The sequence below is a fragment of the Culex quinquefasciatus genome, chromosome 3 (genome assembly GCF_015732765.1).
Source record: "Culex quinquefasciatus strain JHB chromosome 3, VPISU_Cqui_1.0_pri_paternal, whole genome shotgun sequence".
Taxonomy (NCBI): domain Eukaryota; kingdom Metazoa; phylum Arthropoda; class Insecta; order Diptera; family Culicidae; genus Culex; species Culex quinquefasciatus.
Window position 1 is genome coordinate 58233262 of NC_051863.1, and position 27217 is coordinate 58260478.

The window sequence follows — 27217 nt, forward strand, 5'->3', positions numbered from 1 at the left end:
AAAGGGAAGTGGGGTTAAACGGGCTTCGAAGTTTGAGGTCCAAAAAACTTAAAAAATCTTAAAATTGCTCCAACTTAAAATTCCAACTCTCGTAGATAGATTTGAAAGGTCTTTTGAAGCACTTTAAAATGAACCATAGACATCCAGGATCGGTTTGACTTTTCTCATAGCTTTTGCAAAATAACTGTTAAAAATTGATTTTTAAAACCTCAATATCTTTTTGCAACAGCCTCCAACACCCATACTTCCATAGGTCAAACGATAGATAATTATATGGACTATAAGCCTACGGTATTAACTTTTTGGCCAATCGCAGTTTTTCTCATAGTTTTTCGATTTTTCATATTCATCATTCAATTTTGTCATATTCGGAATTCTCGGAAAATTTCACGTTAGTTAGAAGCAATGGAGTGGTAAATTTGATTTAAAAAATAATTAAATAAAACATTTGTGAAAAAAGGAATTGATTTTATTCACCCTGCGATCAATGCGTCAAATGCTGTATCAATTAGGCCAGCGATTCTCAACATTCTTCTAGGCTGGTACCCCCTGCCATGTAAATCAAGTAGGCCCGGTATCCTCGTTGAGAATCGCTGAAGTAGGCGAAACCCTGTTTCACCCCTAATCCAACAAATTGTTAAAAAATATTTTAATTCATTCTAAATGGCAATTTTCCAATCAAATTTACAACTCCAATACTTCTAACTAACGGGATATTTTCCGAGGATTCCAAATATGACAAAATTGAGACCAAAAAGTGCCGCTATGGAGACCTACAGGGCAAAACCTAACGTTGTAAAATGTTTGTTGTAGAAAAATAGAAAAAAATTGAAAAATAGAAATAGGGAAATTTAATGTACTTTTCGAATCTACATTGACCCAGAAGGGTAATTTTTCCATGTAGAACAAAATTTTTCATTTTAAAATGTCGTGTTTTCTCTAACTTTGAATGGTTATTTTTTAAAGTGTAAAAATGTTTTACAAAGTGTAGAACAGACAATTACAAAAATGATACATAAACATAAGGGGTACAATCTTTGTTGGAGACATAAAAAATTCTATCCCGCAATGTACAGCTTCTATGGCTAATTTTATCAAAAACATTGGAGCAAAACCTAAGCAATACACAGTTAAAAATAGTTTAAATTAGAATGGTGTAAGTTTGCAAGGTTGAATGTTTTCTCTTTAAAGGTGTAATTTTTAAGTGCCATTACGCCAGAAAAGCGGTAAAATTTCAAATTTTCAAAGGTAAAATTACACATTTTCTCTGACATAAAATGATTTTTACTTTGTAGTTTGTATTTATTTATTTTATAAGAGAGCCAAACGAATTTATTCTTGTGCAAACGAGCTCTGAAGATATTGGTCAAAAGTTAAAGCCATTTTAAGATAGAAAGGATGCAATAAAAATCTCGAAAATCACAAGGCAAATTTTTATGTTGCGTTTGAAAGGGAAAAGGGTTTTTTTTTGTCAAACTCGAGATATCTTTATTTCAAAATGTCTTATTTCTGAATCTAAAACTGCTTTCAGAATTGGTCCTAAGTGTCAAATATTTGTTTTTGAATATATTTTGGGTTTGCTTAAAAAAACAATAACGATACACAGAAACAAAAGTTGATAATATTCATCAGGGAATGGTGAGTGATATTGTGTCAAAAAATGTGTAATATTAGACCAAGAACTGATGATTTTTCATGAGTTTTTGGTTAATTATCATCACATTTTTCCACTATGTTTAGGTAAAATTACTCAAAAAGAAATAATATTTGACCAACCAAATTTTCAACCTTCCAAAACATTGTCTTGATGGGCAAATTTGAATTTGCGATAGCGATTATATAAAAATTTACAACAAAACAAAATCTTTAAAATTATTTGCATCAACTTTATTTCTTAGAAAAATAAGTTTAATACTTTTTCAATTTTTTTATTATTATTAAGAATGTTTTTTGAATCATTTTCTTGTTAAATTGGTTAGATTTTATTAGTTTGATCTTCTCCAAAAATAAGGGCTCATCTATAAAGCACGTGGCCATTTGATGGGAAGCGGGAAGTTTTCCAATCTCAGTCGGGTGAGTATCATTTTTTCATTTGGTAAATGGAGCATTATTTTTAATATCTTTGAAATAGGTTGGTCCATAATCGTTATCGCAAATTCAAATTTGCCCTTTAAGACCATGTTCATTTGAAGACATTTTGAAATGAAGATATCTCGAGTTTGACAAAAAAATCCTTTTCCCTTTCAAACGCAACCTGGTATACCAAAATAAAAATACATAGTAAAAAAAGCTGACTTTTGTAAGGTTGAAAATTTGGTTGGTTGAATATTACATATTTTTTGAGTAATATTATCTATAAAATTACTAAAAATTTTAACCTGATGAACACAAAATCTCGCACCATTTCCTGATGAATATTACCATATTTTTTGTGTATATAAAAATTTAAATAACAAGCCTTAGTCTCAAAATTTGAATGCAAAACCTTTAAAACGCTTTGCATTTTACACTAGTTCAGTTGTTCATTAATTTTCAAAAATGTAACATTTGACGAGGCTTAGCCAAATGCTTTAAGTAAAATGTAGGGAAGGTGGGGCAAGACGACCATATGGGGCAAGAGGAACAATCGCTCGTACGGCCGTAATTTTTACAATTTTGATTATTTCCAGTATGAGGAATTGTTGCTAGCAATGCAATTAGATGATTCTACTACTACATAACCGCCAAAACCCCGTAAACGCCACAGGGCATATGATTTAATGATTTTTTTTTCAAAACCTTTGTTTTCTTATAATATTTGGAATGTACAAAATAAGGCTTAGGGTTCGTTTTAAGGCTCATTTTATTAAAATGCTATTTTTCCTAGATCAGTAGTGTCCCTACCAATGACATGCACCTATTACAAAGTTTGATTTAACTTTTGGTTATTTTTGTTGAGAGCTTTTAAAAAATCTTGTTCAGGTGGGGCAAGTGTACCATATGGATTTTTAGTATGGAAAAAAGTAAGAATTGCTGCAACAACATATTTTATTGGAAAATAAATACATGAAAGTACTTACAAACTGATAAACAATTGTTAAAAAATGTCCATACAAAATATAGTAATATTATGAAAATTTACTATTTATCATCTAAGTAATTCTGAAGATTAACTTTTTTAGGATCATCGGTGAGCTTTATTTTGGAAATACTGAATTTTTATGTGCTCAAAAATATTCTTCAAAAGTTTCCGTAACCTGGAACCAGTCCCAAGGTGGTCAGATAAGTACAAAATTGGCATTGAGGATCATCAATCATCTTGATTTAAAATAAAAAAAAAACTGATAAAAAAAATCTCGTACAAGCTCAATTATTGTCCCGAGTACATCGGAGAATCTGGAACAGGTTTCAAAGAATCGGTCCAAAACTTGAAAAAAATATTCGCCCAGGATTGATAAACTAGAAATTAAATTAATTACCTTCCGTTAATTAAGGATTCACAGGATCCCTCAATTAACATAATACTTGAAGCATAAATTTCCTCCAATAAAGGCCAGCCATCAAGTCAAGTGTTTCCAGCAAGACATTAACTCGATCCAGTAATGGTTGATCCCTGGAAACACTCGTCTTGCCTTTCCCCCCTAGTCAACACAGGTTGCACTTATCTCAATCACTGCAAATATTCCCACGAAGTGTTCGGCGAAAAATTTCGCTCCACTGGAGCAGAAATCAATCAAAATGGGAGGGCGGTGTCAGCAAATCGAGCAAATGCATTGCCATTGACGACAAGTCGTTGAAGTCCCGGTTCGCCGTCTGATGACGAGATGTTTTCTGCATCATCAGGAATCGAAGTGGAAAAACTGGTTCCGGGAATGTTTGCATACTCCAGGAATTTGCCATTAGCTTATAACCTTAATTTCTTCATTGAACTGTGAAGATTGACTTTCAACACATGAGAGAAGAATATTCTGCTAAAATTCTTTCGCGATACCGTTAAGTGGATACCCTTTACACGGAGTTCACACACACTACAAAACGTTTGTTTTGAAAGTGTGCGTGAGTGCCGTGTAAAAAGCGACAGTTCGTTACTTTTGAGTTTGACTTTGACCAACCAACGGGGTACGAAAAAGTGACCAACCACTGGGGGTTGAGTGTATTGCTTTCCTAAATCTATTGGCAGTGTTGCCAGAATTGCGGAATGTCTATAAAATACCTAACATTCAGGTATGGTAAGAATGGAAGCATGATCTGGATATCATTTTCAACTAAATACAAACATTCAACAAACAAAAGGTACGATAAGTCCCACTTAAAATATGTAATTTGTAGAAAGGGTTTTCAAACCTCTTAATTGATGGGTCTTCGGAACGTCCTTCGGTTTGCAAGTTGTGTACATTCCGTAATAACTTTTAAAAGGGCATAACCTTGCTTTGTTTCGTCCAAGGTTATGCTTATTGAAATATTGAAATGTTATTGCAGCATTTTTCGTAAGAACCAATTGTTTTTGTCAGGGTTGCCAGATCTTATGTATTGACTTTTTTAAATGGAGAAAAATCTACATAAGGTTTTATTTTTTTTAATAATGTGAGAAAAAGAATCAAATGATTTAAATCTTAGAACTGCGAACGTATATAGGGGAACAGCATCTAATTCCAGCGTGCCTCTAATATTGGCAGGTCAGAACTTTGACATTCAATTAAAGCTAATTAAAAGCGTTTTCAACTGAAATCGAGTGATAAATAGCTCAATAAGAAGTGAGCAAGCAAGTTCCTATCAAAAGTTTTGCAAAATTAGTTGTTTAAATAGTGAAAATCAGCAAATTGGATGGAGTTAGGAGTGAGTGCTTAACATGCCAAACATACGAGAATTTCCCCTAGTATGTTATATATTTTTCATCGTCTAAGTCCTGAACACAACAGAAAAGCATTTCCATCTGCGAATGTTTATTCCAATGAGTTACGCAGCATCTTGCATATTCTTTAAAGTATCACTTTGTTCCAGGCAGTCAGCAGTGGTGTCAGACGTGGCGCTGCGGGAGCACAACACCAAGAGTTGGTGAAGAAAACACGGCAAAACACACTCGAACCTGACTCGGAGGAAAATGAACGATGTGCAACAGTGGAGCAAAAGTATGCAAAACTGAACTGAAGAAGAAAACGGAAGAAGAAATGTATAACAGATGCATTGTTAATAAGTTAGCGCGCGCACACGGGAACGTTTTGCCACCACCCACTATGTGACACGTGGGAGGGGGAATTTCAATTATTGCAGTATTTGAAATTCACATTGATGTAAAGTTTAATTCAAAATAATTTTAGTTCTGATTTCATACAAAAATTAAAGTTAAATAAAAAAAACTTTGCAAAGAATTGTGAAAAAAATGTACCAAATTTGTCAATTTACCCCACAAATCCCGAAAGGGAAAACCAGGAAATTGTTTCATATTGCGAGGGGACGTGCTCGGCATGTTCAACAATTTTGCGAATATTGTTTACTACACTGGTGCACTGGCACAGTCGGGCAGTCGGAGATGCATCCGATGCATTTTGCTTCTGTGGAAAACTGTCACACTTTTCCTCTCCTCCTATTCCAAGGTATCTCTGTGCGCAAATTCATTTTGTGCCGACTTGCTAACCAGGCATCAATGACACCCAATGGGTGCACTAATGAATGTCGGACTCTGTGTGTGAGTGTGTGCAGTGTTGCAGTTTAGTTGCTAATCGTTTGGATACTTTGGATGCGAGATCCGATAGCTGAAATGGATATTGTTTAGAGGCGTGATTTGGCTGGGGAAACTGGGAAATTCGAGATGGATGCTGCCTATTTGGAAAATGTTTTACAATATCAAAAGAATATTGTTGAAATATCTTGTCGAACAAATGTTGGAAAATACTCATCTAGAAAATCTTGAGAGTTATTAGTAAGGGTCTGCATATCAAGCTACTCGTATACCAAACGTTAAGATATTCCAACTCCATGATCATCGATATAGGCAACCATTGATTTGTTAGAGTTGGGAGATGTTCCGAAAAATACCTGACATAGCAAAACTGCAATATGTATAAATACTGATCTATAAACAAGAACAAATTTATTTTTTTTAAAATTCAATCAAGATGAAAAAACTTCTTTGAAAAATTTAAGAAAATATGCTGGCACCACTGCAAACGAACTGTCAACACGCTTTAAGCTCAGTGAGACGGTTGTAAAAGTTCCAACAATTCTCACATAACAAATTCTTGCATCCTTCTTTGTAGAGATACAGTGAGTCAAATATTTGTCCGTACCCCCCCGTAAGGAAAATGTTTGTGATATAAAAGTACATAAAATTCGACTAAAGTGCCATGTTTTATATATCAATCGACGCGGCAGAATGTCTTCTTTAACTTTCCGTACTGAGAATTTTTGTACCGTCCTGGGACAGAATGTTTTGCTTGGGAATTTGAAAATTTCAAATTTCAGACTAGGGACTCGTAATCGGGCTGTAGTGGACGAAATTGGATGCTTTAAATTGCAAGAGGTGGTTTTTTTGTCCTCTATCTGACCACCACAAAATTTCCCTCCGAGGGGTTAAACCGGTTCCGGGACAATCCGGATTGTTTAACGGTATTGTTCCGAAACAGTATTTTTGGTCGAAAAATGTCAATAAAAAAGATGAAAACAATGTATATTTCGAACAAATATTGTTAAAACTTGTTAAATAGAGACTCTTACAACATAAAATAGCAATTTTATAAAAATAGTTGTTTATAAACTTATGTTTTGATAAGTTTTACTTTAAAAAACTAAATTTAAACCAATTCTTAATATAAACTAACTAAACAAAGTTATCAGAAGTTCAAAGTTGTCACAAACTGGCTAGAGGTACAAGTATTTGACACAGAAACAACATTTCATAAATAAATTCACTTAAATCGATCAGATTTTGTACTTTTACAAGGGGTACGGACAATTATTTGACCTCTTTAGTCGAATTTTATGTACTTTTATATCACAAACATTTTCCGTACGGGGGGGGTACGGACAAATATTTGACTCACTGTACATCATTATTTTTTAGAACTTAAAACATAAGCAAGGGTAACCATATCTTCGATATTGTATCTTTGAGCAATGCCATGCCTAGGGAATCGATTATACGATATCAATGAAACTTTGTAGACATGTTTTCTAAGCTCATATAAGCCATTTTTGTTTATAAGGAACCACTTGCACCCGAGAATGACATTTGAGAAGGGCGTAAGTTATCTCAATATTTTTGTATTGGGTCGGCTCTTCTGAAAAAAAAAACACTGAAAGAGAAATACACGCCAAAATCATGAGATTTTAAGATTTTTAAGTTTAAAAGTCAAGAGCCAACGAGTTTTTTTTTGTGTTCAAAATTGTTGTAAAGATAGCTTAGTATGTTTTCAAATCAGGATGGAGAAACCATTGAAAAATACTTAAATCATTTATTAAAAAACTTCAATTTTCTTGTTTCATTTTCTTTTATTCGCTTTATTTTATTAACCAGAGGTCCTATCTTCACGTGGTTTATGAATGGTCCCAAAGCATTTTTATTGAAAATTTTCAGAGAAATCGTGCTTGCCATTTCATTAGGGCACAAAACTTTTGCAAACAAGAGTGTATCCCTCTCACACCTTATGCGAACTGTCATTTGAGTGAAAGGGATACACTATTGTTTACAAAAGTTTTGTGCCCTTTTGAAATGTTAGGCTCCGAATCTTCGAAACAATATTTTCTGATAAGGACAATCATGAGAACTTTTTTTTGTGTTAAATCTAAAAACGGGAATTTTTCAGTGAAAATAAAAGTTTAAGTAGCTTTATTAGGAAAATTGTGCAATTTATTAAAATTTGATTTTTAACCTTAAATTTCTAAAAAATCAAACCATCCACATTAACGACCCCCGGGTCTTTTGTGGTCTCTATTTCAAGTTTCTGCTCGTACCTAGGAGTCCGAAGGCTTGAATGGGGAGGGCACCCAAACCTCTTTTACTCCAAGGAACCTTCCACCCCAGTGTTTGAACTGACGACCTTTGGATTGCGAGTCCAACCGCCGCCAGCGATTCCACCGGAGTAGGCTTGGTTTGATGTGCTGTTTGTACTTATGGCATGGAGACGACTCCTACACCTGGAATGACTTAACGGCCTAACAACCAAGGCCGGGACCGACATTTTATTTCCTCATCCGATGGAAGGTTGCAGCAGATGGGAATCGAACCCAGAATCATCCGCTTACAAAGCGGACAGCGTAACCATTCGGCCACGCTCTGCCACCTTAAATTTCTAATTGTTCAAAAAAAACATATTTTAAAAAAAGTCATGACTCGGAGGCAAAATTTGTGTCCATGTCTTGCAGTTAAAAAGTTGCAGTTTTTGTGCCCAAAAACATAAAAAAATTTGAAAAATTGAAAAAAAAACGATTTGGAGAAATGTTTTTTGGTGAAAAAAACTTACTTAATTTAAAAAACGACAAAAAATATTTTTCCTTATACCTTCTTTTCTAAATAGTTCTCATCAATGCCTACAACTTAGCCCAAGACACCAAATTGATCAAAAAATTCCTTCAAAAGTTGCATATTTTCGAGTTTTTAGGGGTTACAAAATTTCATGTTTCAGAAAATTTATTCATTCCACTTAAAAGATGATTTTCGAGCACTCCTGAAAGTTTCATGAAGATATTCCATGGTTAAACTGAGTAAGAGACGATTTACGCTCAAAATTTTGCCATGCGCAAAGCGAACTGTCAAAGTTTCTGAGCGTTTTTCTCTAAACACCGAGTTGATTTACGGGTGCCACGATATCTCGAGATGGGATGGACAAAATTGGCTGAAGTTTAAGGTGAAAATTCGCAAGGCATATTCCGTGTGCATGACGAAGCCCGATTTTGAAATTTTGCATTTTAAAAAATACAAAAAAAAAAACTAGCGATTTTTTATATGAAAAACGCAGAAATATATTTATTTTGTTTTTCAAATAAACTTTTTGAAAATCGGGCTTCGTCATGCACACAGGACCGGTTTAACGAGGCTTCACCAAATTTTTGAGCCGATTTGGTATCTTGGCAATTATAAAACCAAATGTTCTCAAATTTATTTTATTTTTATGCCCTTAATACATATTTAAAAAAGGTTTAAGTGTGTGCTCAAACCAACCTCTGACATTTTGGCCGATTTACATGTATGTAACCCCTTAAGTATCAATTCTGTATGAACAGCTGCCAAAATAGTATGCAGACTTGTATGGGTGAACTTATACTCCTAATGTTAACATCAAATGGCAGGATAGACTCTTTGTTTACAAACTCACATTTTACCAACAACATCGTTTTGCTTAATTTGTTTTAAAACAAGCGGTTTTCCTTTTGAAAACAATTGATGCGACATATTTGCAAAGTTAAAAAACTGAATAAAGTTTGAAAAAGAAACGCAAACTATTTGTTCCATTGTTTTTTTTTTCAGAAAATTAGATTGTCGTGACGTTCCGAGAATATGATCCAGATAACAGCAACCAGCATCACGCTTGTCAAAGTGTCATTTGCATCTTTGCCGTATCAGCTGAATTCCGGAAGCTGTTAACGCGATAAACTATCGAGAAATTAAAAGTGAGAGTATGTGCGTGCAACATGGAGTTAAACTTTTCAAAGTGCCATGGTAACCTTCACAGCAACTTCATAGAAAGTTTAACTCCATGTTGCACACACTCTCACTTTTAATTTCTCGATAGAAGTTGGTCAACCTTTACGAAGACATAGACTAGCATTCAAGACCACCGGTATGACAAATTGTCATTTTGCAATATTGCTTGTATGATGAAGAATCGCCAATGTAGTTTCGCTGGCAACGACGCTGCCTGAAAACCGGTCAACCACAACTGGCCATGGTCACCAAATTTCGCCCTCTAAACAACTAACCCGGCCGGATCCAATCTGTGGTTGTCAAACGACAACGCGATCGTACCGCATGGTTCAGGATAGTGAATTTTGCAACGTCCGTCCAGTTATTGGAAAATTTCACATTTCGCCGTTGTCGTGCTAACTTGTCGCACGCGCATTTGATGTCAAATTGAGTAAAGAACGCCATTTTGTGCAGCACACAATGCCTCTCCTTTTGAACTTCACAGATCCCCACAATTCGATTTCAATCTTGAGATATTTATTAAAAACCGAAAAACCATGCATTGCTATCATTTTTATATGAAAAAAGCTTCAATCTTGTCGTAACTCAGCCTAAACATTGTTTTTGGTCAGAACGCATTTGACACACGTACATGCCCGACTACCGTAAACATTTGTTTTTATAACTCGGGACTTCAGCAACCAAATTTAACCAAACTTCGAGACAATGCTAAAAATTATCAGTCAAACAAAACGTGTTTGTTATTGTTTACATTGCGTGCTTTCGTTTTTGTTTATTCAAGGTCAAACATTTAAACGCGTTTTCTCGGAACGTCGCTACGTGCGACAAGTTTGCACGACAGCGGCAATTTGCTCGGTGACCTCCCAAGGAAGAGCATCGCAGGGAATGCTGGTGGCAAATGAGAGTTGGTTATGGAGCTGTCACGGGGTTTGCTCTGTTTGCATCGGACACGGGGAGATGCTGCAGCAGTGTGTGAACTTTGTGCAGGGAGGTCGGATTTTGCAGCACGGTCTCAGAGGGGAGGTCACGGACAGCAACCAAGGAAATAAGAGTCGATTGACATTGGCAGTTTTACCATCAGGTTTCGGAAACGGGACACGTGGTGGACGAGCGTTGCATGTTAAATTTTACATTCAGATTTGGACACTGTATTGAAAATCATGGATACGGTCGAAACGTTTAACATTGCAAGAATTGAATTGGATTTTCCCATGATTTCACTGCTGGCCACATTGAAATGGCTACAGAGCTATGGTCTACAAAGCAGCTAAAATGTAAGCATAATTTGTTGTAACAAATTAAAAATAAAATAAAAGGTAAACACAAAACTCATAGTTGCATTATAATCAAAACATTAACACCCATAATACTAAGTGAGCCCAACAATAACGTAATTCGTTGGTCAATATTGTTGCATTGTAATTTGCTGTCACATTCGTGTTTCCGTATCGCAATTACCATTGGAATCTGTAAAAAAAATTATAAGATGTACCTTAATACAATTCTGAATGTATCTTTTAAACCTCAGAATAAATAGTAAGTAGAATTGGTTATTCCGTAAAATTAGCAAATGTCTAGAGTGAAGATCACGTCAAGAGAGCATTACACCATCAATTATATATTTGTATGAGCCGTTTCTCTCAATAAATTTCCATGATTAGGGGGAGAGGGGGTAATATGCACCCCCTAAGGGAAAACTCTGATTTCTCAGCCATTACAGCATTACTGTGGAAGAATTTTGTTCGATGTTTTAAACCAACTATTATTCTTCGTCATCCAGGTGAAAAAAGTCTTTAAAAACCTCAAAATTGTTCGAAAACATCAAATTTCTAAAAACATTTCTGATTCATTTCAAACAACCATGCGGGGCAATATGCACCGCAACATTGGGGCAAAATGCACTACAACAACGGGGCAAAATGCACCAAAACATGGGGCAAAATGCACCGGGTAAAAGTAGTTTTCACTAGTCACCACTAGATGACACCGCTGTTTTTACAAAGGAGCTTCACAGCGGTGCATTTTGCCCCGACTACGCTTTTTGTAGAAAATATACTTAAAAATGCATTTTTTGATGTTGTTGGACTCATCTGTCTATAGAATAATGAAGATTATGGCTAAAACTATCTACCTCAAAACTTACAATATCAATAAATGCTTTTTATTTTGTCCAAAAATCATAATGAAAGTTCAATGAAAATTAGATGAAAACACAACATTTTAATGTTTTGCAAATAACTTAAGCTGATTTTATACTACGAAGCTCAAAATTTTCCAGCATGGTTTAGCAATAATAAGCTTCCAATTTCTATGAATTTTTCCCGAACAATTCTTCCAAATACCGAGAAAAGCAGGGGGTGCATTTTGCCCCGGGGGTGCATATTACCCCCTCTCCCCCTACAAAGTGGGCTCCATTCTCGATTCCATTATTTATTCATGTGTAACGATAAATAGCGCTCATGAATTAATTGAATTAAAGTGGGGTTATCCTTTATAATTAATTTCCATAAGTGTTTGATAGCAGTACGGCATTGTAATTTTTTATTCCTCGAAACGACCAAGCTCGCAACTGATAAATTACGCAAACATATTTGATGAACCATACAATTTATCGAAATAATTAGTTTGTTAACGGCAGAACGCCCCATTAGTATCGCCATGAATTTCAATTAGTTGTTTTTCAAAAGTCGATCGATAATCCGTCAAAAAGCCGGATTCTCCGGGGCAATTGGGGGCTAAACTTCCTGTCCGGTTTGACATGGCAACACGTGACCTGTTTAGCATAAAATATATCATCCCTTTCCATCATCAGCATCGCCGTCATTTGCACGAGGCTATGGAAATTTGAGCGATAAGCCTTTGCCGTGATGAGCCGTGATAAATTTTCCACTGTCCTCTCGCGGTGGTGCAGTGCAGATGCAACGTGCTGACCGGATAGGGGCCGTCGTGTAAGGGAATTTGTGTTTCTTTTGTGTTGTGGCATGTTTGTTGGGCATACGAGATGCTTTACTTGAAAAACGAGTTGTATTATGGAATTAAACATATGTACTCAACTCAAACTTTTATTGAGAACAATATTTAAAGCACAAGAAATGAGGAAACTGTAAATTTAGAAAAAAAATAGTAATGTGGACCATTTGACAAGAAAGTCTGTCAAAAATCAATAATAAATATCGAATATACGTAAACACTAGGGTGTTTCAACCAAAACAAAAAGTTCTCAGATCACGGCAAACCGAGGTTCCCCTTGTAGAGGATTCCCTTAGGGACTCTCATGCCAAATATAAGACTATTTGGTTGAGAATTCGCCTGTCCCCAGCGGTTCAAAGTTTATATGGAAATTACTATGGGATTTTTGTACTTTTCGTACAATCGTTCCTACAGGTCTGGGGACAACATTGATTCACTCGGAATAAAGGCAGGTGTGTAGGGGATGGTCCAATGAACACATTCCAGAAGGAATTAGGGTTGTCCGTTCTGTCCCCAAGATGCGCATTGGATCGACGTCCGGTGTCTACACACCTGTCTTTATTCCGAGTGAATCAATGTTGTCCCCAGACCTGTAGGAACGATTGTACGAAAAGCACAAAAATCCCATAGTAATTTCCATATAAACTTTGAACCGCTGGGGACAGGCCAATTCTCAACCAAATGGGCTGATATTTGGCATGAGAGTCCCTATGGGTATCCTCTACAAGGGGAACCTCGGTTTGCCGTGATCTGAGAACTTTTTGTTTTGGTTGAAACACCCTAGTAAACACATCTGTTATCAACTATATAACTGTTTATTTCATTGTTATACACGGGGAAACTATGTTTTGCGTGTTCCAAAACAAGTTTATGAAGAAAAAGTTCACACATTTTTGCGCGCCCATATTTACTTTATTTTTGACCACTTTCATGACCAAGTTGGCCTCGCCCGAAACCAGTGGTTCGAACCAATCCACCAAATGACCGCACCCGACGTTACCTTTTGAAATGTTATTCTTGATTTGAAAATTTTTAAAATATTGTTTTTGAAAAGATCGGAAAATTTCACGAATGGTTCATTACAAATTAAAAAAAAAATATATAAGCCAAGGTTCAAACATTTGGATGAAAAAAGTGTTTAAAAATGCATTTTACACGCGTCCAGTGGCTTTCCAATCATTAGTTTTCAAAATATCGATATACAGACGGATTTTTTTTTTTCGCTGAAAAAAACTTTTCGTGGTACTGTACTTTGGTATTTCATGAAAATTTAAAATGTTTTCAAAGGAGTTCAAACATGCTAAACATGATTATAAACGCAAGAAAATGCATTTTAATTAGATTTCAGTTGATTAAATCTTAATTTTCATTGAAACTTTGATGTTTTTCGAAAAAATATTGTTTTTGTCCCCTGATTATTCAGGCCGACTTTGAAGGGGGGGCGACATAAACTTGAAAAAATATTTGCAACGGCCTAAATAAAAATTCACCAAAAAAAATATTTTCAAATATTTTCATTTTTTTTTTGTGGACAGCCGCCAAAATTGTATGAAGACTAGTATGGTTGAACCACAGAGTAAACCAGTAAGGACAGAGGCTTAAGTGGGATAAGTATGCAAAATGGGAAAACCATATCATTTCTTGATTTCGGGTTAGAATTGCACAACACAGCGATATTTAAAAGTAGATAATGATTGATAACATGATTCTCTTAAAATTCAAACTGGATTTTCAAAATATTTTTTTAAAATAATAAGGGTCATGAAAGTCTTTTTCTAAATGCATTACAAAAAAAGTGGTAGGATTTATTTAGTTCACAGAATGTTGTTACTTTCATAAGTTATCATTTAATCTTCCTCACAATCATAAAATTCATTGCAATTCCCACAAGCACCGGACATAAACCTCACCACGGACGATTAATTAATTTGAAATCTCACCAGCACAACCCAGCCCTGCCCACATCCTTCACAACTATTTTGCAATTACGCCACAAAGTTCGCTTGAAACGCGCACTATGTGTATGTGTTTGAACGTATAATCGTATTAAAATGCATGGCCGTTAACCGCCAACCGACCCGGGACCTGAACCGCAACCTCCAGCCTCAAAACTTGTTCAAAATCCACCGCAAAATAGCTGCTAAATCCGCTTGTTCCGCATGCCAATTCGCTGTAATCCCGGGGTCCTTAAACCCACCCAACCCTCTTGTCTCCTCTTTGAGGGTCGTTTTGCCATTGGACTCTCATTTCAGCATTCAGGGGTCATCCATAAACTACGTAAAAGTATTTTGATTTATACATTAAAACGAACACAAAACTGTCCACGTCGCTCATGAATGGCCCCGTTGCCGCTGTCAGAATCCATTTCAAAAACAGCTGGTGTTGATGGTCCCGTGGCCAAGAGTGCCGTCCTACTCCTGGCTAGGTTCGGACAATGCAAACAACCGACCAAGAAAACCACCCGGACCACTCGCTCTCGCTTGTGTGTGTGTACACGCTGATTTAATCTTAATTATATTTTATCTGTACAAGTTTGTCTTTCGCAGCAGCAGCAGCAGCAGTTCCCGTAAGTACGGGGTAAACAGTTTTGCTGCCACCCGCCCTTCGTGAAGGGGTTGCCTTCCGGTTTACCGTTTTCCTAGTGTCACACGCCCCCCTTCAACTTCTCTGTGGGATGTGCCGCCACCCATCCTGTTGTGCTTGTGACATGTCCTTGTGTGGACCCTCCTCGTGCACGCCACACCGTTATGCAATTCAACGTAATTAAACGTTTTTCCACTTCGAGGAGCACCTTCTTGTTGGTGTCCCCTCTGGTGGGCTCAGTAGGGGGTAAACTAATCGAATTGTACTTTGGGTTTAATTTAACGTATTCAGAGTAAATTTAAATTTTTCGAAATTTTTTTAATAACTTATCAAAGGTGAATATAATTTCAATTTTCAATATGTAGAAAGTCATTTAAAAATCATACCATCAGTACCTAGAGCAAAACAAAAATAATTTATACATTTATTTATTTTTTAGGTGACACAAATGTTTTTTTCTGGAAACCTGGTCCAAAATACCTTGAGTTCCCCTTGTTTATCAATTTAAGTTTGGTAAGTTTGGTTTAACTCTGAAAAGATGCAATTTTTACTCGGACCATTTAATTTATAGCCTAACACCAAATTTGACGGAAATTCGACGGAAATTCGATTGACGGAAATTCGATTGATTTATAAACAAGTTTATGGATGACCATTCCATCAAAACCGAAAATGGATTTTATTGTTTTTTTTTTTGTATTTGGTTCAAGCTTTGAGATCCTTTCCTATGACCAAAGAAGCATTTTTTTTGGCTTTGTTACACCCATACAAGTTTCCATACAATTTTGGCAGCTGTCCATACAAGTGTGGTACGTAAATATACATGCGAAAATATGTAACTTTTGAATTAATTTTTTGATCAATGCCGGAGACACCAATTCGGCATTGATAAGAAATTTAAAGAATTGATTAGATTTTTTTTATTTTTTTTATTAATAACAACATTTCAAAAAAGGGCAAAACATACAATATTAGGCTCTTTTGGCTAAAAATTGCGGTTTTTGGTCCCTTAAGACCCTTCAAAATTGGTCGGAAAATCAGGGAGCAAAAAAAAAATTTTTCCAAAAAACTTCAAAATTTCCATGAAAATAGAAGTCTAATCAACTAAAAACAATCTACAATGCATTTTCTGGATTGATAATCATAATTAGCATGTTTGGGCTTATTTAAAATTGTTTTGCATTTTTATGAAATTCCAATGTATTTACAGCACAGCAAAAAAAAAAACTGGACAAGTATATAATGCATTTTAAAAAACTTTTTTCATTAAAATGTTGAAAACATGGCTCGTTATTTCAATATTTATACTTTTTACATAAACTTCAAAAAATATTAGCAACGGCCTAAATGTATAAAAAATATCTCGAAAATAAAAAAAAGTAAATTGAGTTTTTGTGATTTGTTATTTTTTCCGTGCACCTATTTTTTCTTAATAGTCCTCAAAAATACCTACAACTTTTCCCAAGACCAAATTGATTAGAAAATTCCTTCAAAAGTTACAGATTTCGGAATTTCTTTGTATTGCGCGTATTCCCGAGAAAGACACGCGGCAAACCAGCCTCGAAATGACGGCGACTTTTGGCAAATGCGCGCTGTCAAATTCCATACTGCGCATTTCAACGCCAACATTTCAAAAAGCATCATGTACAAACCGTATGTTTTGAGAAAAACGCATTTGAATGTTGAGCACCATTTTAATGTAAAAGCAAAAGAAGATGTTCTAATGATAACAAACGTTGAAAACGTTGCTTTTATTGATACTTGATCATTCATTTTCAATAAAACATTATTTCCGTCATTATATTTAAGAAAAACAAACATAACTACTTTTGAAATCTTCAGCGATATCACCCTGCTGTCATTGGAGGGGAAGCTTTGTTATGATTCGTTTTTTTTTGCCGAATGTACATGGCGCTTTTTGCAAGTGGAGGGGAATTTTTGTTATGATTTGCTTTTCGTCTTTTTCATGTTGCTTTTATTACGAGATTCATGTAGTTTTTTATTTGACAGGTTGACTGGGCTATATGAACAGGCACTGCTGATGCCAGAGATTTTGTTAATGTTACATTATTTAAAATCATTATTAAACAAACTTTACTGAAGTAACTTTTGCTCATTTTTGGTGGAGAGGTAGCTTATTAGAAGTACTTTCGGAAAATGGAATGTATTTTCGAATTCTTTGGACTATTTTCCACTAGTAGAAGGTTAAATAATAATGTAAATAATAAAAATTATGTGTTTTTGAAACATAATGCAAAAAAAATCTCTAGACTTATAGGCATTTTTAGGTGATCAAATTTCATATAAAATGTGAAAACTTATGATTCGGGCTTCGAATTCAGTTTAAAATGCAATATACATCGACACTTTTATGAACAAAACTAGTTTTATCTGATTTCAGGCAAAATTTGGACTTTTCAACACATTTACTTAAAATTTTTATGTATTTTGTTAAATAGCTTATAAGCTTAATTCAATAGATATAAACATTTATCTTAAAAACTATTCCAGCAACCTTTTAACCAGAAGACTTCGATCATTGCCATGATTTTTCATTCAATGATATAAATTTTGCGTCGCTTTCAATATTTTGACAAAATTACTTCAACAAGTTATTTAGAATAGTGCCCTACACATGCTGATTCCTTTTGGTAACGATTATCCCATTTCTTGTAAAGTTATGGAAATCGTCATTAATCAATGATTGCCAACTAGGATGTCAATGATTGTACCACAAAATTATATAAATTTTGAAACACAATTGCTTTAGATCAAAAATTCCTTCAGTGGCTTCAAGAAGGCAACAACTAGCACATGCTGATTCATTTTGGTGCAGAAATTCGTTAAATTGAATTTAATACAGTGATGATCAATTTTCTTCGACAAGAAAAACCTTACCAGATGGGACATATTCCAAAAAAAAAAATCAAAACCCTATCAATGTCACCAAGGTTTACGGTACTATTTAAGTATGGATAGCTGCCAACACTGTATGGAGACTTGTATGGGTAAACCAATGACACAATATGACTTTTTCCAAATAAAAAATGCAAATAAAATTCGATTCCTGGTTTAGTACAGAATTGCACTAATGTTGATATGTTTAACATTCTATTGGTCGTCTTCCGTTCTTTTCTATCACTCCTCCTATTTGACTAAAAAATACAAAGTCCTTTATCATATTTCACATATTCCATTTAACCCAACCTTGCCCTCTCTTAACCCACTCAACGTGCACTTTTCCGCTGCACTTCCGAAAGCTGTTATCTGCCGTTTGTACTCCCAAAATATCCCGCTTTTACTCTTTTTCCACTCCTTTTATTCACACGTTGTTAGCCTTTGGCCTCGATTCACCCCACACTTCACCCCTCTTCCAGGCGGCATGCAAGTTATACAATTTACGCTTGACAGCTCCACCTACCATGCCCTTAAATGGGATAACAATACAAAAGAAGAGAGAATACTCACCATTGTGTGCTTGTCAGGCGCGAAGCTCCGGAAAAAATTGGATGACGGCCGCTGCGGAAGACCCCTTTTGAAGTTTGACTCGCTGTATTTTGGAAAACTTTTTTTTGTTTAATATTTTTCACTTTACTTTTCACTTTTTTGTGCTGTTTACTTCATCCTTGCTTCGATCCAAAACTGGGCATTTTTGCGATGAGTTTCCAGTTTTTTTGGTGCAAAATACTTTTGCTTTTGTTTGCTACTAATTGTTTTTTTATCTCTATCGTGGAGAATGGCGAAAATTGAATTCGTTTTGCGGGACGTTTAACGAATTTGTTGTTCTGATGTTGGGATGTTTTTTTTTTGAAGGGGATGAAAAAATGCTCACTAAACGACGAGCGAAAACTATAAACAATGCAACGCGTTTTTTCGTTCATAAAAATCCGTTCTGTTTCGTTCCTTTTATTTCCTTTTTCACGCAAGATACCTACACCATCATAATTCTAGCCTAGCTTTTCAAAATGTTGTGTGAAAGTGTGTGTTTGTTTTTTACTTTAACAATACGTTTTCGTTTTAAAAGCATCAAGCATCAATTTCATAAAGCCATTTCTCCCTTTTCAAAACCTACTGTCGAATTTCCCGACCAACACCTTCTAATCGGAGCCACCCCTTTGCTTAGCAACCCCCGTTTTTCACCCTACGTCAACAGCTGTACCCACCAAACCACGTTGTACCAATACCATCAGCAGTGCTACCAGTATCATGGGAAATCAGACACTCTCGCCGCACCCATACACACACTCGAGCGGTCCCTTATTTTCAGTTTCGGCCTTTTTGTGTGGTGGGTGGGGATGCTGCTTTTCCGACACTTTGTCGCAAGAGTTTGCAAATATGGCGAATGTGATGTGGTTTATTTATATGTTTACAAATTTATGAAATAATATAGCAATATTCAATTATTTATCACTTAGAATCTCGAAAAATATGTCTAATATTCTTTTTTGCAATTCCATCGTGAAACTACTAACTTTTCTTGTCATTCTTGAACGACGAAATAGCCTACTTTTCTGTACCAAAAATAAGACCCCTTTTGAATAGCAACACTTTTCAAAATAAATGCTGAAAAGTTCTACTTTTCAGCACTCAAATGGGTGCTAAAAAGATGAACTTTTCAGCACTTGTTTCGAAAAGTAACACTTTCAACATTTTTTTTATTTAAACGATTTATTGAAAAAATACATGAAAATTTGACTTAAAATTTCACTCAGTGTGTGTCTTTTGGAATTGCAAAAAATGTTGTATGGAACTCGTTGCAAAACTTGATTTTTCCAGCACTCTACGTATTGATCCAACTCGGTGAACCTCGTTGGATAAATGTACGACACGTGCTGAAAAAATTATCTTTTTGCAACTTGTTGCATAAACTACTATTGAGCAGTTCTCTAGGATTTCGGTCATTCGATTTTTTTTTTGTATTTTTTAATCCGACTGAAACTTTTTTGGTGCCTTCGGTATGCCCAAAGAAGCCATTTTGCATCATTAGTTTGTCCATATAATTTTCCATACAAATTTGGCAGCTGTCCATACAAAAATGATGTATGAAAATTCAAAAATCTGTATCTTTTGAAGGAATTTTTTGATCGATTTGGTGTCTCCGACAAAGTTGTAGGTATGGATATGGACTACACTGGAAAAAAATAATACACGGTAAAAAAAAATTGGTGATTTTTTTTATTTAACTTTTTATCACTAAAACTTGATTTACAAAAAAACACTATTTTTAATTTTTTTTATTTTTTGATATGTTTTAGAAGGCATAAAATGCCAACTTTTCAGGTTGTGCAAAAAATCATTGACCGAGTTATGATTTTTTTAATCAATACTGATTTTTTCAAAAAATCGAAATTTTGGTCGTAAAAATTTTTCAACTTCATTTTTCGATGTAAAATCAAATTTGCAATCAAAAAGTACTTCAGTGAAATTTTGATAAAGTGTAAAACATTTGTGAAATTTTCCGATCTTTTCGAAATTATTTTTTTCAAAATTTTTAAATCAAGACTAACATTTCAAAAAGGCCAAACATTCAATATTACGCCCTTTTGAAATGTTAGTTTTGATTTGAAAATTTTGAAAATAATGTTTTCGAAAAGATCGAAAAATTTCACTAATGTTTCATATATTAACATTGAAAATCGGACCATTAGTTGCTGAGATATCGACATTAAAAAATGGTGGGCTGTTTGGGTGAGACTTAGAAAACATCAATTTTCCTGTTTTTAAACCTTTGCATGACAATATCTCAGCAACTAAAGGTCGTATCAACAAAGTCCGATGAAGCAAAATATAGAGAATTTTCTCAGCTTTTCAAAAATATTTTTTCCAAAAGTGTGCAAACATGTGCACTAATTTAAAAAAATTAAAAACTGCGACTATTTTCAAAAAAGTCACCTAAATATGGATTTAACTTGAAAACGGTGCACTTTATCAAAATTTTACTAGAGTACTTTTTGATTGCAAATTTGATTTTACATCGAAATATGAAGTTAAAAAAATTTTGCGACAAATATTTCGATTTTTTGAAAAAATCAGTATTGATTAAAAAATTCATAACTCGGTCAATGTTTTTTTGCACAACCTGAAAATTTCTGAAAAGTTGGCATTTTATGTCCTCTAAAACATATCAAAAAATAAAAAAAAAAATAAAAATAGTGTTTTTTGCAAATCAAATTTTAGTGATAAAAAGTTAAAAAAAAATCACCAATTTTTTTTTACCGTGTATCATTTTTTTTCAGTGTAGTTCGTATCCATACCTACAACTTTGCGGAAGACACCAAATCGATCAAAAAATTCCTTCAAAAGATACAGATTTTTGAATTTTCATACATCATTTTTGTATGGACAGCTGCCAAATTTGTATGGAAAATTATATGGACACACTAATGATGCAAAATGGCTTCTTTGGGCATACCGAAGGCACCAAAAAAGTTTCAGTCAGATTAAAAAATACAAAAATTAAAATTGAAGAAAAAAGACCGATTTCGTAGAGAATTGCTCATTATAAAAGTAATTGTGTTAGATTTCGGTCATTCAATTGTTTTTTTTTTGTCTTTTTTAATCCAGCTGAAACTTTTTTTTGTGCCTTCGGAATGCCCAAAGCAGCCATTTTGCATAATTTGTTTGTCCATATAATTTTCCATACAAATTTGACAGCTGCCCATACAAAAATGATACATGAAAATTAAAAAAACTATATCTTTTGAAGGAATTTTTTGATCGATTTCGAGTCTTCCGCAAAGTTGTAAGTATGGATAAGGACCACACTGAAAAAAATAACACACGGTAAAAAAAATTGTGATTTTTTATTTAACCTTTTGTCACTAAAACTTGATTTGCAAAAAACACTATTTTTTTTAATATGTTTAGGGGACATCAAATGCCAACTTTTCAGAAATTTCCAGGACGGGAAATAAATCTTTTCTAAACTCGATATCCTAGCAACTAAAAGTTTGAATTTTAATGTGAAAGTATGAAACATTTGTGAAATTTTTCGATCTTTTCAACAACGTTTTTTAAATTTTATTTTGAATTAAGACTATCATTTTTTAAGGGTGGGCAAACATGGGCACTAATTTTATAAAAAAAATTAATAGCTGCGATTATTCTCAAAACAGTTACCTAAAAATGGCTATAACTTGGAAACGGTGTACTTTATCAAATTTTCACTAGTGTACTGTTTCATTGAAAATCCTATTTTACATCGAAAAATGAAGTTGAAAAATTTTTGCGACCAATATTGAGATTTTTTTTAAATCAGTATTGATTCAAAAATTCACAACTCGGTCAAAGATTTGTAGCACAACCTGGAAATTTCTGAAAAGTTGGCATTTGATGTCCTCTAAAACAAATCTAAAAATAAAAAAATGAAAATAGTGTTTTTTTTGCAAATCAAGTTTTAGTAAAGAAAAGTTAATTTTAAAATCACAAAAAAATTTACCGTGTATCATTTTTTTTTTCGTTGAAGTCCTTACCTACACTTTTGCCAAAGACACCAAATCGAAAATTCTTTCAAAAGATACAGAGTTTTGAATTTTCATACATCATTTTTGTATGGACAGCTGCCAAATTTGTATGGAAAATTTAATGGACAAACTAATGATGCAAAATGGCTTCTTTGGGCGTACCGAAAGCACCATAAAAGTTTCAGCCGGATTAAAAAGTATAAAAAATTAAATTAAAAAAGAAGACCGATTTCGTAGAGAATTCTGGAGTTTTTTTTTTTGAAAAGGTCCAGTAAACCATTTTTTTTAGTTTTTGCTTCTTGGGTGTTTTTGAAACCGCCTTGAGTCAGGGGTATTAAAAAACACCCAAAAAGCAAAAACTAAAAATTTGGTTTATTGGACCTTTTAAAAAAAAAATCAGAATTGCTCTAAGGAATTCTTCCATAGCCTTATTATAAAACAAGAAAAATACTTGCGACCAACACTGATTCCTAAATATCTTAAATGTTTAAAGTTTCAAAAAACTTCAAAATTTTAATTGGACCTGCAGTTTTTTCGATTTGATGAATTTTGGAAGGGAGTGATTTTTTAAAATGTTATAAGGCTGGTACAAAATTTATTTAATTTTTTTTCAAAAAACTTCAAAATTTTAATGCAAATTTAAGTGCAATCAACTGAAATTTACCGGGGTTAGAGAATTCCCTGAAAACGTGAAATTTTCAACGAATATTCCGGGAAATCCCGGGAATTTAAGGGAAATTAGAAATTTATCTAAACTTGTTCTAATCCTCATTTGGTTAATATTATCAATATTTTGCAATAAAACTTAAATGGTAAAAATAAGCCTTGATTGCTTGTAACAAAACATACAACTTCAACAGAATATATAATTTGCTTACCTTTATTTGACGAGTTGAAAGACACGTTAAAAATATATATATAAAAAAATTATGATTAGTTTTTTTGTCGAGGAGTAGGTATAATTTTTTTTAGCACAGTATTTGGACAGTGAGTAAAATAAATCCATTCTCCAAAACCATAAAATTGGTTTCAAATTTTTCTCTGTGACCAATTTGAGAGAATTCGATAAAACATAATTTTGAAACTTTAACTGAAACAAAAAATAAAATGCAGAAAAAAATGTCATCCCGGCAAATATTTTTTTCCAGGATAAATCTGACTAGTTTCAGCCCATCAATTAATAGATTAGCATGAAATTTTCGATGTTTGCCTTTTTTGGGTACCTTTGATATAATAAAAAAAATAGTTTTTTTAATGTTTTTCTAATGATTCAGCCTAATAAATGACTTCGGTTGAAAGAACTTTCGTAATTTTTGTTGTCCAATTCCTAGTTGTGGATGGTTCAGAAAATAATATCATCTGGAATAAACCTCGACATGACATTTTTGGACGGTCTGACGAAGTTCAATATGAATCAATATGAATATTCAATATGAAAATTGAATGGAATAAAATAAAATTGAATCACTTCATTTTTTTTAAACAGAAAAAGTGTCTAAAAGTTAAGAAAATGTAAACTTTCGCTTGAATACAAATTTCCCGGGAAATGGGAAATCCCGGGAATTCCCAGGACGGGAAATTGGACGATCTAGCTGAAATCAATTTAAAATGCGTTTAGAATCATTTTGAGCATGTTTGGGTTGATTTAAAAATCTTTTGAATTTTGGAAAATTTTCGATGTTTGGTATCGCAAAAGGTTTTTTTCGCTAAAATGTTTGTTTTGACTAAAATCTTACATTTTTTGAAAACTAATTACAGTCCAGACTCGATTATCCGAAGTTTCGATTATCCGAAGTTCGATTATCTGAAGATCTGTGTGGCAATTTCCAATTTTCCCGGGTTTTGTTTTTCCCGGGAAACGGGAAAAATATTTTTAAAATCCCGGGAATTTCCGGGATCCCGGGAAATTTTTGAAACAGTCATAAAATAAATGGTTTCATTATATTTGATATGTTTTCAAGCTTAACATCATAGAATTAGCCCATGTTTTTAAATAGCTTAAACAAAATTAAACACGTTTTTTTGTTCTTTGTTGTGCTTTGGATTTTAAATGTACGAAATGCATTTTCTTATTCCAAAGTGATTAAAATGAAATAGATCTTTTAAAAATATATTGTTTGTTTGTTTAATGACATGACTAGAAAACCTTGAAAAATTTATTTTGAAAATGTCAAAAAAGCGACAGCAAATAGAATGATACCTGTCATTGTGAAATTTAAGGTAAGTTTTGAATTCCATGTTTTATATAAATCATATTTGGGTAATTCTCCGCCAACTCACACAGCAGTTGCCCCGACCCCTCTTCGATTTGCGTGAAACTTTGTCCTAAGGGGTAACTTTTGTCCCTGATCACGAATCCGAGGTCCGTTTTTTGATATCTCGTGACGGAGGGGCGGAACGACCCTTCAATTTTGAACATGTGAAAAAGAGGTGTTTTCAATAATTTGCAGCCTGAAACGGTGATGAGATAGAAATTTGGTGTCAAAGGGACTTTTATGTAAAATTAGACGCCCGATTTGATGGCGTACTCAGAATTCGAAAAACGTATTTTCATCGAAAAAAACACTAAAAAAGTTTTAAAAATTCTCCCATTTTCCGTTACTCGACTGTAAAAACTTTTGGAACATGTCATTTTATGGGAAATTTAATGTTCTTTTCGAATCTACATTGACCTAGAAGGGTCATTTTTTCATTTAGAACAAAATTTTTCATTTTAAAATTTCGTGTTTTTTCTAACTTTGCAGGGTTATTTTTTAGAGTGTAACAATGTTCTACAAAGTTGTAGAGCAGACAATTACCAAAATTTTGATATACAGACATAAGGGGTTTGCTTATAACCATCACGAGTTATCGCGATTTTACGAAAAAAAGTTTTGAAAAAGTTGGTCGTCATCGATCATGGCCGTTCATGGTCACCCGCGACAGACACGGACGACGAAACAAAGAGAAACGCAAAAAGTAACTTTTTCAAAACTTTTTTTTCGTAAAATCGCGGTAACTCGTGATGTTTATAAGCAAACCCCTTATGTCAATATATCAAAATTTTTGTAATTGTCTGCTCTACAACTTTGTAGAACATTGTTACACTCTAAAAAATAACCCTGCAAAGTTAGAAAAAACACGAAATTTTAAAATGAAAAATTTTGTTCCAAATGAAAAAATGACCCTTCTGGGACAATGTAGATTCGAAAAGTACATTAAATTTGCCATAAAATGACATGTTCCAAATTTTTTTACAGTCAAGTAACGGAAAATGGGAGAGTTTTTAAACTTTTTAGTGTTTTTTCGATGAAAATTATACGTTTTTCGCATTTCGGAAGGGTCTACCGCCCTCAAATTTCGGGCGTTCTAATTTTACAAATCGAAGAGGGGTCGGGGCAACTTTTCCCGATTTCGTGTGAGTTGGTAGAGAATTACCCATTTTACAAATTATCTTTAAGTTACTAATCTGGGGAGAATCAGGACTACAGCCTGAATAGATACAAGAAATTTTTGAGTAATACATTTGGAAATCGGTTTACTAATTGTTTTGTTCTGCTCCTGTTTTGACCGAAGTCATTAAGAAAATTATGCAATATTGTTTTTGCTTAAATAGCTGTCTTAATTTGTTACGTTTGTCCTGATTTGCCCCATTTTCCGATGTTTGATAAAAAATAATTTAATATGATATTTTTTCCAAATTTAAAATCATAAATATACATGGGTAATTCTCCGCCAACTCACACAGCAGTTGCCCCGACCCCTCTTCGATTTGCGTGAAACTTTGTCCTAAGGGGTAACTTTTGTCCCTGATCACGAATCCGAGGTGCGTTTTTTGATATCTCGTGACGGAGGGGCGGTACGACCCCTTCCATTTTTGAACATGCGAAAAAAGAGGTGTTTTTCAATAATTTGCAGCCTAAAACGGTGATGATATAGAAATTTGGTGTCAAAGGGACTTTTATGTAAAATTAGACGCCCGATTTGATGGCGTACTCAGAATTCGAATAAACGTATTTTCATCGAAAAAACACTAAAAGTTTTAAAATTCTCCCATTTTCCGTTACTCGACTGTAAAACTTTGGAACATGTCATTTTATGGGAAATTTAATGTACTTTTCGAATCTACATTGTCCCAGAAGGGTCATTTTTCATTTAGAACAAAATTTTTCATTTTAAAATTTCGTGTTTTTTCTAACTTTGCAGGGTTATTTTTTAGAGTGTAACAATGTTCTACAAAGTTGTAGAGCAGACAATTACAAAAAATTTGATATATAGACATAAGGGGTTTGCTTATAAACATCACGAAATATCGCGATTTTAAGAAAAAAAGTTTTGAAAAAGTTGGTCGTCATCGATCATGGCCATTCATGGTCACTCGCGACAGACACGGACGACGAAACAAAGAGAAACGCAAAAAGTAACTTTTTCAAAACTTTTTTTTCGTAAAATTGCGATAACTTGTGATGTTTATAAGCAAACCCCTTATGTCTATATATCAAATTTTTTGTAATTGTCTGCTCTACAACTTTGTAGAACATTGTTACACTCTAAAAAATAACCCTGCAAAGTTAGAAAAAACACGAAATTTTAAAATGAAAAA

At 34.0% G+C, this 27217-nt stretch overlaps 1 protein-coding gene across 1 annotated transcript in view; it reads right to left on the reverse strand.

Moving 5' to 3' along the window:
* LOC6048017 (WSCD family member AAEL009094) overlaps nt 1-27217 on the reverse strand; it is an 81493-nt gene that overhangs the window by 51804 nt on the left and 2472 nt on the right. The window contains exon 2 of the mRNA XM_038262152.1: nt 18641-18896. The gene's annotated coding sequence lies outside the window, so the exon portion shown is untranslated. The remainder of the gene's footprint in view (nt 1-18640; nt 18897-27217) is intronic.